This window comes from Bos grunniens, chromosome 7 (assembly GCF_055505025.1).
Source record: "Bos grunniens cultivar Pamir isolate PY7600 chromosome 7, Bosgru_T2T1.0, whole genome shotgun sequence".
Taxonomy (NCBI): Eukaryota; Metazoa; Chordata; class Mammalia; order Artiodactyla; family Bovidae; genus Bos; species Bos grunniens.
Genome location: NC_141171.1, coordinates 83676256 through 83692022, shown reverse-complemented (window position 1 = coordinate 83692022; position 15767 = coordinate 83676256). Strand labels below are relative to the sequence as shown.

Sequence of the window (15767 nt, the reverse complement as noted above, 5' to 3'; positions counted from 1 at the left end):
GTTATCTAAATGGAACTTTCAAAGCCTTGGGGAAAAGACATCATATTTTAATGTTACAGGTGAACTACAGTATTAGTATACATTAATTGAAATTCCCATGTGCTTGGTCAATATGATAGCCAATGACTACCTAGACTTAAAATTTTTAAATTTGTCTTTGTTTTATCTCGATGAACTTAGGAAAGAAAGGATAAAAAGTTAAGTATTTGAGCAATAGTTTGGCTGTAAAACTGATCAGAATATTGCTTATGTAAGAAAAATGGAAAATATCATGCATGTCTTATAATAGCACACAGGTTATATAACATACGTTCAACAGATCATATATAACGTCATATTATACATCCATAGAACAAATGCTGAACAATATAGTGATCATCTCAAAGGGATGCAGACGTTTTGTTGCTTGGTTTAAAAAGGCCAGTTTAAGAAGGTATATAGTTGTGTAAAAATTAAACAGAAACCTCAATTAAAATAAAATCAGGAGGCTAGAAGGAGGAGCTCTCATACCCTATCGTGATAGCTGAGGCCAACAGGAAGAAGAAAGACTTCCTCTTCTTGCCTGGTAAGAGCTCAGCCAGGGAGAGACAATGCTGCCAATGAAAAGCCACTATACCTAGGACTCTCAATTCCACCAATAGACCCTTTGTCTACTACAAACCTCCCAACTTCCTTTTCCCCTCTTTAAAAGAGTTCTCTCTCCAAGTTGCCTGGGGACTTGCACATGGCTCACTATGGTTGCAGACTCCAAAATGCAATTTTAAAAATCTTGGATACACCCATTTTTGCTGGGGAAATAACTGGCAGTCTATTTTTAGGTCAACACTATAAACCTCAAAAATGTAAATAGCAATATGCCTGACAAAAAACAGGACAAAGTTGTTTGATAGGAAGTGGGAAAATGTGTGTGTGCATTGATTGCACACAGGTATTCTTTTACAGCAGGTATTCTGTAGATGCTGTCTTAAATTAATGTTTTCTGAATGGCATTGTTAAAGATGACTCACTTTTATTTTAGAAGCTGTAGGCAAAATGATGCAGGAACAAACTGCATAAAAACTCCTTTCATTAACCCCTCTCTGAAATATTGTTTACTTTTATACCTACACCTTTTAAATTTTTGAGCATTTTCTTTTGGTGTTTGTAATTCAATCCAAGGTAATATTGGTGTTTGTAATTCAATCCGAGGTAATACTGTAGTGATATGCTGGTACACACATCCTGGCAAGGCTTTGGTCATGAAGCAATTAAACAAATCAAAAGATTAAAATAATTGAAGAAATTGATTGCAGTCGTATGCAGAAATGGACTGAGCTTCAAACTGGACATGAAAGAAAAGTTGAAGGAGGATGCAGGATGAGGGCCTGAAAGGTATATCCACCTTAGTGTACATGCTTGTTGTATGGGGACAGAGACAAGTTTGAAAGCTGTTTATGTAAGGAAACAGATCTAGCAGAAGCCAAAAGCTTCTGCCTTCACTCACAATAGAAATGCCTTGATTTATTCATTCTGCTCTGGTATGGGCTAGAGGGGAAAACAATTGTCTACGGAGTACCAGTGAGAGAGCAAAAATAAAAGAAAAGCTAGAGCTGGAAAATAAGCAGATAAATACATGAAAACAAATCCCTACATCATTTGCAGCTCAAGGAAGAGTGAATAAAACAGTTCTCACCAAAGCTAAGCGTCAGTGCCAGGCTGTAGGGAGGACTATAAATGAAAAGGCAAATTGGGATTAGAATATGGAAGGCGCTGAAGATAAGCAGTGAAGTAGATCTAAACAAGTATGAATAATCACTTCTGATTTTTAAACTAGACTTTGCAAAGAATAAAATGGTAAAAAATAAACTGGAAGTACAGAAGAGGAAGGCAGAAACAACGTTTCGTGTTACATTTGCCCGTTACGCATATTACATTCCAGGCACAGTGGTCAGTAATTCTCATTTAATGTCCGTAACAACTTGATGAGGCATATATTGTAATTTTCACTTTACAGATGAGGAAATTAGGGCTCAGATAGTGATGCTCTCTTATTCAGCCTGATTTCACTAATTTGAACCCTCTTAAAAATCATTAGTCTATAAATAAAGGTTTATAGATTCTGCTGATCTTTTCAAAGAACCGATTTTTGGTTTTAATGATTTCCTTTTTCTATTTATTTTCATTCACTCTTACTTCCTTTCTTCTGTTTAGCTTGGGTTTGTTTAGTTCTTTTGTAGTTTCTTAAGTTTAAAAGTTTAGGTTACTGTCCTAAGATTTTTTCATTTTTCACGTATGTGTTTAAAGCATTGATTTCCCTCAAAGCACTGTTTTAGCTGCATCGCTTATGTATAGCATGTTGTGTTTTTGTTTTCATTCATCTTTAATGAAATTTCATTGCAGTTTCATCTTTAACCCATTGATTATTTATGACTGTTTTAATTCCCATATATTTATGAATTTTATAAATTTCATTCTTTTGTTGATTTCTAATGTAATTCTGTTTTGGTCTATTCTATCATCATACCAAAACCAGACAAAGACATGAAAACTATAAACCAATGTTCCTCATGGATCACAAAAATCACTATATAGTACCAGCAAACTGAATCCAACAACATATAAAGGGATTAGACTCTATGACCAAGTGAGACATATCCCAGGAATGAAATAAATAGCCTTAACGTCACAAAATCAATTACTGTTGTATCAAGAAACAACAAAAACACACAGCGACCTCAATCAATGCAGAAAAATCATTTCACAAAATCCAACATCCTTTCATGGTAAAACAAAACAACACAAGCACACTAGGAAGAAAAGGGAACTTCCTCCACTAAAAAGGGCATCTTCAAAAATCCCAAAGCTAACTTCATACTCAATGGACAAACACTAGATAAAAGTTTCTCCCCATAAGAATCCCACTCTTGCCACTTCTGCTCAACATTGTACTAGAAGTTCTAGATAAGGAAATCAGTCAGAAAAAGACAAAATTCACTCTGATTTAAAAAGTTAAAGTAAAGCAGTTTTTACTCACAGATGACGTGATCTTGCATTTAAAAAACAGTTCCAGGCTTATTCTTGGTGGCACAATACAGTTCCTTGCCTTTGGAGGACTGAGGTTCCTGTTTCCATGCTGACTTTCAGCTAGGGGCTAGTTTCACCTCCTAGACACTTTGCTCAGTCCTTGCTGGGGCCTCCTTCATCTTCAAACCAGAGATAGCACATCAAATCTTTCTCATGCTTTGAATCTCTTGACTTCTTCCTGCTGGGGGAAAAAAAAACAATCTGCTTTTGAAGGGCTCGTGTGATTAAGTTAAGCCCACTAAGGCAATCTCCTTATTACAAAGTCAAACTGATTTAGTACTTTTGTTACATCTGCAAAAAAATCCCTTCATAGTAATACCTAGATTAGTGTTTATTTGAATAACTAAGGTACATGTACACCAAGGGTCAGGAACTGGGGGAAACAGGAGGCATCTTGGAATTCTGTCTGGCACAATACCCTTTTTACAAATTGGCTGAACTGTTACAGCATCTGTAACTATGTGTTTAAGAAATATGTCAGTTTGAGAACAGAGAAAATGAATGCCAAGCTGGATGGTGGCTATGGAAAGACAGAGAACCCATCGTTGCTGCTGAGATTGATGCCAGAGTATAGCATGAGGTGAGTGTGGTTAGAACATAGTGTGAAGAGGAAAGTGACAAGTGAAGCCATAAAAACAGGTAGACGGAGCTTTTCTGCCCCATTGAAGAGATTAAGCTTTATTCTCTGGGCTATGGGTGGCAGGCAAACAACAGAAACTTCTGTGTGCATAAATTATTCTGATAGCAGAGAGAAGGATAGACTCTGGAGCCTGACTGCCTGGGTTAACATCTTGCCTCCACCAGCTCTGTGATAAGTTATTTAACCTCTCTGAGCCTCAGTGATCTTATCTGTAAAAAGCCAATAAGAATACCTGCTTTGGGGGCTTATCTTGGGAATTAAATGAGTTAATATAAATAAAGCACTTAGAACAGAGATTGGGATGTAGTAACTGATATTTCAGGGTTTGTTATTATTTAAAAGGTAAGAATGGAAAACATTTAGAAGATTATTGAAATAATAAAGATATAGGCCTGTGTCAGTAAAGACTCAGGCATTTAGATCGAAAGGAAAAAATGCTAGGAAGTAAATCTGACTGGACTTTGATATGGATGAAGATGTGAGAGTAGCGAAGGATTCCTAGGCTTTCTGCTGCAGTTGAATGGGGGAGATGTGAGTCCATAAGCCAAGACAAGAAATAAAGAGAAGGAGTGTATTTCTGATGGGCTGGTTCAGATGGAGATGCTCACTTTGGATAAGTAGTCAGACAGATGTCTGAAAATTAGAGTCTAAACTCTGGAGATTCAGGTTTAGGCATGATTGACACATTGATGGTAGATAAATGAAATTATCTAAGAAGAATAAGTACAACAGAAAAGAGTAACAGACCAAGGATTCAACCTTGAAAACACGACAGGGATGACAGAGAAAACTCCCGCAAAACACAGCAGTGGTTAGAGATTTGTGGTGACAAGGAGAGAAAACCAAAGTGAAAAGAATAAATGATATGAAAAGCATGCAATGTGGGCAAGAGTATGAGTAGCTTATGAGGACCGAGTAGTATCCATTGGTTTCAAAGCTGACACTGGATGCTGTTAGGAGAGCAGTAAAGCAGATGAGCAGCAGCCAGACTTACAGTTGGTCAGGCATCAGAAGCTTGGGGCTGGTGCACTGGGATGACCCAGAGGGATGGTATGGGGAGGGAGGTGGCAGGGCGGGTTCAGGATTGGGAACACAGTGTATACCCATGGCGGATTCATGTTGATGTATGGCAAAACCAATACAATATTGTAAAGTAATTAGCCTCTAATTAAAATAAATAAATTTAAATTTTTTTAAAAAAGCAAGGGAAAGTAGATGTCAGAAGCTTCTCCAGTAACATTTCAAAACACTGATACAGTTTAGGCCCAAAAAGGGTGCGGTGGGGGGGTGGGGGGGAAGTAGGTCTGCTATAATGTGCAAGAGGGAAGTTCAAAAGTTTGACTCTTTAGTCTGCCTGGCATGAACTGTTTCTCAAGTAAATTATCCAGCATGTAGTATTTTAAATTCTCTGTGATTACAGTTCATAGTAATTCTCCATTAAGTTACTTATGAGTTAGCATTCACTTCCTGTGAAACATCAACCAACTGTGATTCAAATCTTCTAGGGAGAAAACTGGCTCAATGATGTATCACTTCTGTTACAGATCAAAGGTTTCCTTTTCCTTGTGTTTGTGACAGAGGCAGTTACTTCCTGGTGTGATTTGGAGCCCTCAGGGGTTTTTGTATAAATCCCCACCATTTGGTTAGAAAGATGTCCAAACTGGAACCTCCAAATACGTCAGGAATTTCTGGGTCATCTTTAACTTGGAGATCATTCCAGCCTGAGCAGGCTTGGGGGTCTGTCCTGGGAGGAATAACAGCTGACATTTACTGAGCAGTTTGTGAACACGGCTCACGTTATGATCTCTTTGCACTCATTTAACCCTCACATAGCCCTGCAATCAGCCACCATGAAGACCTTCATTTTATAGCAGATAAAATTTCAATTTACAAAGGTTAGATAACCTGCCCAGGGATGCTGCTGGGGAGGAAGAAAGCCCAGATTTGTCTATAAATAGTCACAACGTGAAGGCAGTGGTGGCTTCATCCTGTGGCTTCTCCTCTACTTGTCTACCATTGATTCTTTCAGTGGAGGAAACACTGGGTTAGGAAAATAAGTAGGAAGTGATTCATACTCTTCATGATTCAGGAGCCTATTTACTATGAGAATAAGTCATGAGTTACTTTCCTTCCCTCTTTCCTGAGTTTGCCTTCTACCCACCACAGAACACAAAATCATCTTTACCAAAGAGAAAGCAGGAAATAGAAAAACATAAATGCCAAACAAGAACGTCAATAAATAGGAAACATGACATTCAGTCTACCTATGAAGGGGAAACCCAGTCCATCCCCCTGTATTTCTTTTTTACTCTTACCCTACTGACACAGAACACTTCCAGTCAGCAAACGTGTGGCCATCTTTCCCCACACCAACGAAGAGCTCCCAGTTCAGTGGTGGCTGTGGAGGTGGAAGGATTCCCCCCACATCACCAAGCAAAGCTCAGGACACTAGCAGGGGTTCCTACAATGTAAATTCTGGCACTATCTGAGAGAACACCAGCTTCCACAGGTTGAGAGGTCAGTTTTCTAAAGACTGCCCCTCCCCTCCCCAGCGGTCTGTGCTCCTGACACCCTGACTGCAGATCAGAGGTTCCCATGATCCCCTCCTTGTGCTTTATACTCCAGCCACAAGCCCAGGTTGTTGCCAGGATTTCTGACTATAAATCAGGGGTTCCCAAGATCCCCCCCTCCTTGAGTTTGATTAATTTCCTAGAACAGCTCACCAAACTCAGAGAAAACATTTTACTTAGTAGATTAGTGGTTTATTCTAAAAGGATATAACTCAGAAACAGCCATTCTGAAGAGACGCACAGGGCAAGGTGTGGGGGAAGAACACGGGCTTCACGGCCTCTCAGAATGTGCCGCTCTACCCAAACTCGACGTGCTCAAACTGAAAGCTCTCTAAATTCTCTCCTTTGGAGATTTTATGGAAGCTTCATTACCTCCATAAAACTGAATAAATGATTAACTAAATAAACTCCATGGTTTACTAAATAAATCATTGGCCACGGGCAACTCATTCTACCTCCAGCCCTCTCTCCCTTTCCAGGAGTTTCCAGAGAATGGGACTGAAAGTCAAAACCATCTAATCCAGCCTCCATCCCTATGGTCCAAAAGTCACCGCATTAATATAGCAAAAACAGCTTGTTTTCTCTTACCACCTGACAAGGATAAGAGGAATTCCAAGGGTTTTAGGAGCCAGGTATATTGTTTAATGATATAGATGTATTGGTATCTTGTTTTTATATTGTTTATACAAAGGTATATTGTTTAATGAATATATAATAAGCAATATCTTAATTCTATAAATTCTATAAATCAGTTATATATTTTTATATTTTTTTAATTGAAGTACAGTTGATTTACAATGTCATGTTAATGTCAAGTGTGCAGCAAAGTGATTCACATTGAATATATCCTTTTTAAGATTCTTTTCCCTTATAGGTTATTACAAAACATTGAATATAGTTCTCTGTGCTATACAGTAGATTCTTGTTGGTTATCTCTTTTATATACAGTAGTATGTATATGTTAATCCCAACGTCCTCATTTGTCCTTACCCATCTTTCCCCTTCTTTAACCATAAGTTTGTTTTCTGTGTCTGTGAGTCTTTGTTTGGGAAATAAGTTTTGTTTTTGGTGTTTTTTTTTTAAGATTCCACATATAAGTGACATCATATGATATTCGTCTTTCTGTCTGGCTTACTTCACTTAGTATGATCATCTCTATCCATATTGCTGCAAGTGGCATTATTTCATTCTTTTTTGTGGCTCAGTAATAGTTGAGATTCCCTGGTGGCTCAGATGGTAAAGCGTCTGCCTACAATGCAGGCGACCCGGGTTCAATCCCTGGGTTGGGAAGATCCCCTGGAGAAGGAAATGGCAACCCACTCCAGTACTCATGCCTGGAAAATTCCATGGATGGAGAAGCCTGGTGGGCTACAGTCCATGGGGTCGCAAAGAGTCGGACACGACTGAGCAACTTCACTTCACTAATAAGTTGTTATCAGGTAAAGTTTACAAATAACTTCTCCATATGCCTAATCACATCTCAGTGGGATTTGGAGTATACTTTAGAATGAGAGAATGTATGGTCTAGCTGGGCAATAAGGCATTAATGATATAGAAATAAGAAAATAAAATTAATCTACTGACACATTATACAAATATATTTTTCAAATTAGGGTATAGTCTTGGAAGAATGAAAGTATATGAAGGAGTGATTTTGAAAATTTGAACTAATTCTCTTGTATTAAATTTTATAGAAAATTTGATTAGCTTCTATAGTATTAGTATCTGATATTATGGGGTTTCCCTGGTGGCTCAGCAGTAAAGAATCCACCTAGGAGACACAGGTTCAGTCCTTGAGTTGGGAAGATCCCCTGGAGAAGGAAATGTCAACCCACTCCAGTGTTCTTATCTGGAAATCCCATAGACAGGGGAGTCTGGCATGCTACAGCCCACGGGGTCACGAAGAGTTTGACATGACTAGGAGACTAAGCAAGAATAAATATTTCATTGTATGTATATATATATACCACAGCTCCCTTGTCCATTCATCTGTCAATGGACATTTAGGGTACTTCCATGTCTTGGCTATTGTAAATAATGCTGCAATGAATGTTGGCTGCATGTATCTTTCTGAATTAGTTTTCTCTGGATATATACCCAGGAGTGGAATTGCAGAATCATATGGTAACTATTTTTACCCTATTATAAATCCCAATATCATAGTCAACCTTCAGTAAAACAAGTAAAATCTCCCACGTTTATTTCCTGGCTTAAGTGAATGTGCAGATGGTGATTCCATAAACCAAGGCATCTTTTCTGACAAGGTCTACTTGCCTTTGAGTTGCTAAGCAACTTCTTTCCCTCATTCCTATATGTGTCCTAATAATCACTGCCCCTCAAACTCTGGCCCTACCATCCTATTCAATCCATAATCCAAATACTTAAACAATACATTAGACGAACTCATACTCCACAGGTTCTTCCATGTTCCAGGAATGTGTCATTTTTCTTTCTTTCCCTAAATTTTGCACAAATAATCTTGTATCTGACATTGTTTAATCTCTGCTTACCCTCCTTAGAGTAGAAGCTTCTAATCTTCATCTGAAGCTTAACAATATTTTCAGAGATTTTTTTTTCTCTCTCAAATTTTCAGGTGGAAAAATCTCTGCCTATTCAACAAGATGATAGCACAGTCTATGTTCATTTTACTGATCAAAAGTTTGTTACCTTTCATATAATAATTCCTAATTACAAGTCCTGCCCCAGAAAGGAGGTAGCATATCATCTTGTTTTCACAACCAGAATAAATAAATTTGAAATGGTCCTCCCAGAGACCCTTTAACAGCTACAAAACAACTCCAACGATAGAGTTCCAAATACTGTGGCTACCAGGTGGGAGCTATTTTTGAACAGACCTACCTCTTACTGTCCCTCAAATTATACCACTGACATTGCTTCCCACTCTGTTTATAAGTAGGACCATCCCAGCTCAAAGGAATTTAATACTATTTCTTATTAATAGATCTGGAAGATTTGTGAGAATATATAAATTAGGGTAGGGAAACATTTTTCTCTTGAGTGTCAATGTACTTCAAAGCTTCAATTAAAAACACCCTAGACATGAAATCTAATTTTAGTTAAAGAGGCTTTGCTCTTTTCTATTTTTATTACTTTTAAAATAAACTTTATTTTTAAAATACTTGTTAAATATTTGTCAATAACTTACCACGTGTAAGTCATTAAAGATAAAGCAGAGAATAAAATGGATTTAGTTTCTGCCCTCACGTAGTTTAAACACTACCAAGAAAGACATACACCAAACAAGTCATAAAAATATGAGGTAAAGTGTATATGACAGAGAAGCTAAAGCTGAAAATTTTTTTAAGAGGAAAAATTTAGATGTCAGTTACTTCCAAATCTATTGCATTCTTCATAGTTTATCATTTCTCCTATGAAAAAATGCCTTAAGAAAATAATGGGAGGAAAAGAGAACTTAATTCTGACCCTTTTCTATTTCTTGTTCATATATAACCATAATCAATTTCTAAAAATGGTTAGACCTTGGTAGGCAGCAATTTTATCTATTATAATAACAGCTTCATCCAGTTTAAAATAACATTTTATAGAGATTGTAATTTCAAGATAGCCTAAGTAGAAGTCTTTCAGTATTTTGGCAGATCATATGGGTGACTTTTCCTAAGGTCTATTCCTTAGGTGGAGAAGGCAATGGCACCCCACTCCAGTACTCTTGCCTGGAAAATCCTATGGATGGAGGAGCCTGGTAGGCTGCAGTCCATGGGGTCGCTACGAGTCGGACATGACTGAGCGACTTCACTTTCACTTTTCACTTTCATGCACTGGAGAAGGAAATGGCAACCCGCTCCAGTGTTCTTGCCTGGAGAATCCCAGGGACGGGGGAGCCTGGTGGGCTGCCGTCTATGGGGTCGCACAGAGTCGGACACGACTGAAGCGACTTAGCAGCAGCAGCAGCAGCAGCATTCCTTAAGTACTGATAAAAACCAGAAGTGATTACAGCCCATTTTATCAGTGTGCTGGTAAACACTTTTCAGGAAGAGAATCATAAGATATCTTTGACAAAAAAGTAAAAAATTCATCTGGCAAGGCAATTAGGATTGCCAAAATTAACTGTCTAATTAGAATTTTTCCAACCAAAGACTCAATTATACAACTTTCCCTGACAGAACATGTGTTGTATTGGACAGGAGGATGTAAAGACCTTTATGGACAATTATTTTGCCAATATATAAAGCACAAGTCCAAGTTAAGCATGTGACCTCAAACCTATAGAGTTACTGTAATGAACCTTTTTCCAGTTCCCACCACAGAATAAAAGTATACATGTACATAAGTTTTACTCTATTAAGACTACCTCCATTGTCTACATGATGACTGAAAAAAATGAAAATAGCCTGAAAAATTGATGGTGAATACTTTGATATAATGCAGACTAGAAGGTTTAAATCATTAAGAACAATTATTGTTATCTTATTAATTTTTTTGTCCATGGTATGTGGGATCCAGCTCCCAGACCAGGGATCAAAACTTTGCCCCTGCAGTGGAAACACAGAGTCTTAACCACTGGACACCAGGGAAGTCCTATAGCTGTTTTGTTGATCAATTAACTATGGTTTCCTATTCCATGGTTTGGAGTAAAATTTCACTTTGGAATAAAAACAACAAAACCTTAACAAAATAGTTATGCCATCAAAACAACAAACATAGGTTGCCTCAAATTACTCCGTTTCTAGAGGTCAAGAATGGATGTTACAGCCATAAGGATAACTTTCTTATTCTTTGAGATATCAGCAGACAGAAGATTTCAGGCATTAAAATGAAGTATTTTATTATTTAAGAGTGCTTTTTTCTTCTCAACTCTAAGGAAAATGATATAACTTTTGACAGCCAGAACTTTGAAGAATCAGTGAGACAAAATGTGCTTCAAGCTTAATTACTCAAAAAAATGGTGGTAGAAAGAAGTCATTTTCAGAGTTCACTTTTAAAAGGGTAGTCACAAATGACACACATTTTACACTGAAATGAAAACAATGCTACGAACCTTAACTTCCCTTTAAGTTGTACAGTTGATTAAAACATAATTCATGATTTTTAATAGCAAAATTACAAATAGAAAATATTACCATTCATAAAGATCAAAAGAGAGTTAGTAGTGAGGCAGCCTGCATGCCAATCTACTAGGCAGAAATGAAGCTTCTCTCTCATTAAAAAACCAGGAATATATTCCTGTTGCACTGAATTATTTTACTTCAAAACTTTTATTCCTCCCCTTCCATAAAGAATTAGACAGTATTAGGACATATTTTCGGAGAAGGCAATGGCACCCCACTCCAGTACTCTTGCCTGGAAAATCCACGGACAGAGGAGCCTGGTGGGCTGCAGTCCATGGGGTCACGAAGAGTCGGACACGACAAAGTGACTTCACTTTCACTTTTTACTTTCATGCATTGGAGAAGGAAATGGCAACCCACTCCAGTATTCTTGCCTGGAGAATCCCAGGGACAGAGGAGCCTAACGGGCTGCTGTCTATGACAGGACTGAAGCGACTTAGCAGCAGCAGCAGGACATATTTTGATATAAGTAACATGTATTTAAAGCTCCCTAATTTGTCTAAGTGGCTTGTAGGACTATAAATTTTCATTCCGTATAGGATCCCACAGAAGTTCATTGTTAGCTTCTTAAATTATCTAGAGGCATTAAAAGTGGAAACTCAGTCAGCGGTTGTCAGGGGTTAGATGGAAGGAGGTATGAATAAGTGGAACACAGAGGATTTTTAAGGCAGTGAAAATATTCTATGATACTGAAATGGCAGATACATGTCATTATATATTTGTCCAAATCCATAGAATATACAACACCAAGGGTGATCCCTAATATAAGCTATGGACTTTGGATGATAAGAATGTGTCAACGTAGGTTCATCGCATAATAAATATCCCACCCTGAGAAGGAGGTATGGACGGTGAGGGGGGGCAGCATGCAGATGTGAGAGGAGGGGCATCTGGAAAGTCTCTATACCTTCCTTTCAGTTTTGCTTTCAACCTAAAACTGCTCTAAAAAATTATCTTTTTAAACGAAATAGTCTCGAGAGGGCAGTGCACATAGTTTTTAGCTTATTCATTTTTTACAAATATTCCAGTTGAGGGAGAGGGCTTCTAAACTGCACACAATTCTAATAATAGTACTCACATAATAAGTAGTACTCAAATAACACAAAGCCTTTTATCCACAAGAAAATCCACAAAGTGATTAAATCATAATACAAAATTATCAAGTAAATTTTTTGCTCTACAAATATTTGTCTATTATTTTATGAGCCTAGATTTACAGAAATGGAGCATAGTGACTGTCTATGAAATTGGAGTCCAAAATTCCATTCAGCAGAGGTCTATTTAAGAAACATTCATGCATAGTAATTTAGTAATAAAAATATATTTTAGGAGTTGCCAGCATCTGATGAACAGCTATATTTGCTATGCTTGACCTAAGGCAGTTTCTATAGCCTCCAAACAAAGCAATTAATTCAAAGAGTTAAGAATGCCACTCTCAGGCCAAGCAGAGTAAAGCAGTATAGATTTTAACGTATAGGTCACAAAACTAAATACACATCTTTAGAGCTCAGCTATCCAGCAAGCCTCATCAAAAAGTTTTTGACAAAAGAAGTGCTATGTTCACAGCTATGACAGAAGAAAGCAGTATTATAGGCATGTAGAAATAGACATCCGCAAAGGAGAGCTGAGTCAGAGAAGCCACCAGGATGCTACTACAAGAGTAAAGATCAAACAAGATAGGGACACTTAAAATGAAAAAGAGGTTACAGGTGTGAGAAACATTTCGGCCTTCCTCCAGAGTCAGACTCCTGACATGGTAATTTCCAACTAGCAGAAAAGATCAAGCATTCGTGTGGTGAGGAACTAAGACGCTGGAGACAGAAACTAAGAAATAAAGGGCATAAAAATGAGTCAAGTCGGGTTTTAAATCAAAATGTATGGCTATTTTTTTTATGAAAGATAAACCTGAAAAGTTGGACTAGAAATCACTTTCAGATTTCTCCCTGCTAATACACTTTCTCTGTGGTTTTGATGTGGTTCAATTCAGCAAGCTTTTCTCTATGCCTACACGTACAAGGCTCTGAGCTTGAGGTAGGGTGGGAGGCAACACTGGAAGGTTTAAGAGTGAATTAGACATGAACAAGCAATGTGCTCCCAGTATAATGAGATAGATATATACCTAACTAATGAGTTGAACTGTACAAAGTTCCATAAGAGATATAAGGTAATAAATGGAGAGGAAAAAATAATTAATTCTTAGCTATGCTCTAGGAGAAGTACATTAATCATAACCGCATCCTAAGAACTACTCCGATTTGCAGAAATGGTGGCTGTGACAATTCACAGACTTATCTCAGGATAAGAGTGTAACTATGGGGACAATTCGTGACTCTCAGAAGACTTGGTTTACTTATTCAGAAAGTAAAGGATTGAATTAAATCATTTCAGCTTACTATTCACTCTAAATACTTTCTATTTAAGTGTTTTTGGAAGGGGCAGGAGAGTTTGGAAAAGAGAACATTAATAGAGAAAAAATTCCTGGAGATCACCAGATACTAAAGCTATTGACATTTTTTTCCATGTACAAGCTGAAATTACAGTCTCCTCAACTTTGCAAATTTTCAGAGTTTTTCATATTCCAAAGTTACCAGCCTTTAAGCTCAAAAGAGAGTCAATCCCAGGCATTTGACCAGCGAGAGAATATTCTTGAGTTGACATCAGGGCAGAATTACTGAGGAATTGCCGTGCTTTCAGCAATAAGTCTACTGGAAGTGTCAATTAGACACAAAATGGAGAAATATTTCCTCTTTTTCTTTTCTTTGTTTACCCATAAACATCTTCCTTCCAATTTAACCTTTCATGCCTTAATTTAGCCGCATGTTGGAACAACTAGATTGTGGTTGAGGAAGAAGGGCAGATTTCCTATTTACAGTAGAATCAATTGGCTGAGCTAGTCTGTGAAAGGAAGTTTAAGATAAATACATGTAAGGCTATTTCCACATGTGTGGTTCAAAGGCTCCCTCCAAAATCCTTTTACTTCCTCACTGCTTAAAATAAACTACAAGTAAGCTTTCCAATAACCTTAACAACAAAAAAAGGGTATACATACGATAGATGCATGTATATATAGATAGTGCTAGATATATTAGTTAGTTTAAATACTGCCTTGCCTAGTACCTGCCTAAAAGTTGGATGTAAATAAAGAATTCTGTATTTCTGGTGATACTACGAAAGAAATAGATTTTATCTATCTAGTTTAGCGTTGACCAGTACAGACAATTTTAAAAACATCCAAATGTTTATTCCAAAACACTTAAGTCAAAATTTACTAACAGGCATGCTGTTTTAAGTATTTAGGTTAATATTCTCTTCTAGTCTTAGTACTGTCTCTAAGCTTGGCACTGTACCAATTATTTGCTTTTGAAATTCTTCTCCATAGGTTTCTGATACAAAATATCACTGTCTTTCTCCATTTTTCTAACAAAGCTGGACTATTTTCCTTCGCTTCCCAATAATCACCGCACTACGCTTTAGTCTCTCCTGAGCAGTCTTGCCCTATGCCAATCTTGATGCATTAGCTAAGTCATCCATCTTACCCTAAGAAGAACTGTACATAAACCAGTCCAGCCCAAGTAGACTTTAACATCCTTTTCTCTCAAGGTTATAAGGATCAAGAAGAAAATACAATAAAGACTAGATTTATTGATAGTTATAATTGGCCTAAATTTAAAATAACTATAAAAATAAGCAAAACAATCAATATCCAAGTGACTGATACTGTAATTCTAAGACAATAACCTTATTTTGCCACTAACATCAACCTAGTTTCTTAAAAGGGTAAAATATTTTACCTTTGTTATCTTTTATACAATCACTCATCAACCGAACATGGAAGAAAAATATGTATTATGTTTCCTTTAATTCTATGAGATCAGTAACAATGATACAAATTATTAATCAACCTCTGGTGATTTACTATTTATGCCACTGGCTATTAGATGCAAAATACTCTGAACTAGCTTGTTCAATAACTAGCTTTCCTCATTTGTTTTTCTTTTCCCTCTTGAGTATAAAAGATGACATTGTCATCTTCAACAACAGCAATAAATATTTTTTGATCAGCTTCTACCAGCAAGGCTGTGTGCTAGGAACTGCAAGTGCAAAGATATAATATCATCCCTCAGAGAATTTATAGTACACCTGATTAAAAAAAAAAAACTAAATACATGAAAATATAAGTAAAATGCAGGACAGTATAAAATAGGCCAGTGATGCTCTAAAGAGTCATATGGGATTGTGAGGGTGGGTGAGGGAAGTTTCTTAACAATCAATACAGAACAAAGGACATGAGACTAAATCTGGGCTCTAGTTAACAATGAAATATACATTAATGTATTGAAAAACTAATGAAAGAGTTTCTGTGTTCAGGACAAGAGAAACACACTGAAGCAACAATAGATTATAAGA

The 15767-nt window shown here is 37.1% G+C and overlaps 1 long non-coding RNA gene across 13 annotated transcripts in view; it reads right to left on the bottom strand.

Annotated features, from left to right (window-relative positions):
* LOC147369907 (uncharacterized) overlaps window positions 1-15767 on the bottom strand; it is a 230195-nt gene that overhangs the window by 211998 nt on the left and 2430 nt on the right. For all 13 annotated transcript variants that reach the window (XR_015168085.1, XR_015168084.1, XR_015168095.1 and 10 more), the window contains exon 2: window positions 3014-3244. This is a non-coding gene — a long non-coding RNA (uncharacterized LOC147369907). The remainder of the gene's footprint in view (window positions 1-3013; window positions 3245-15767) is intronic.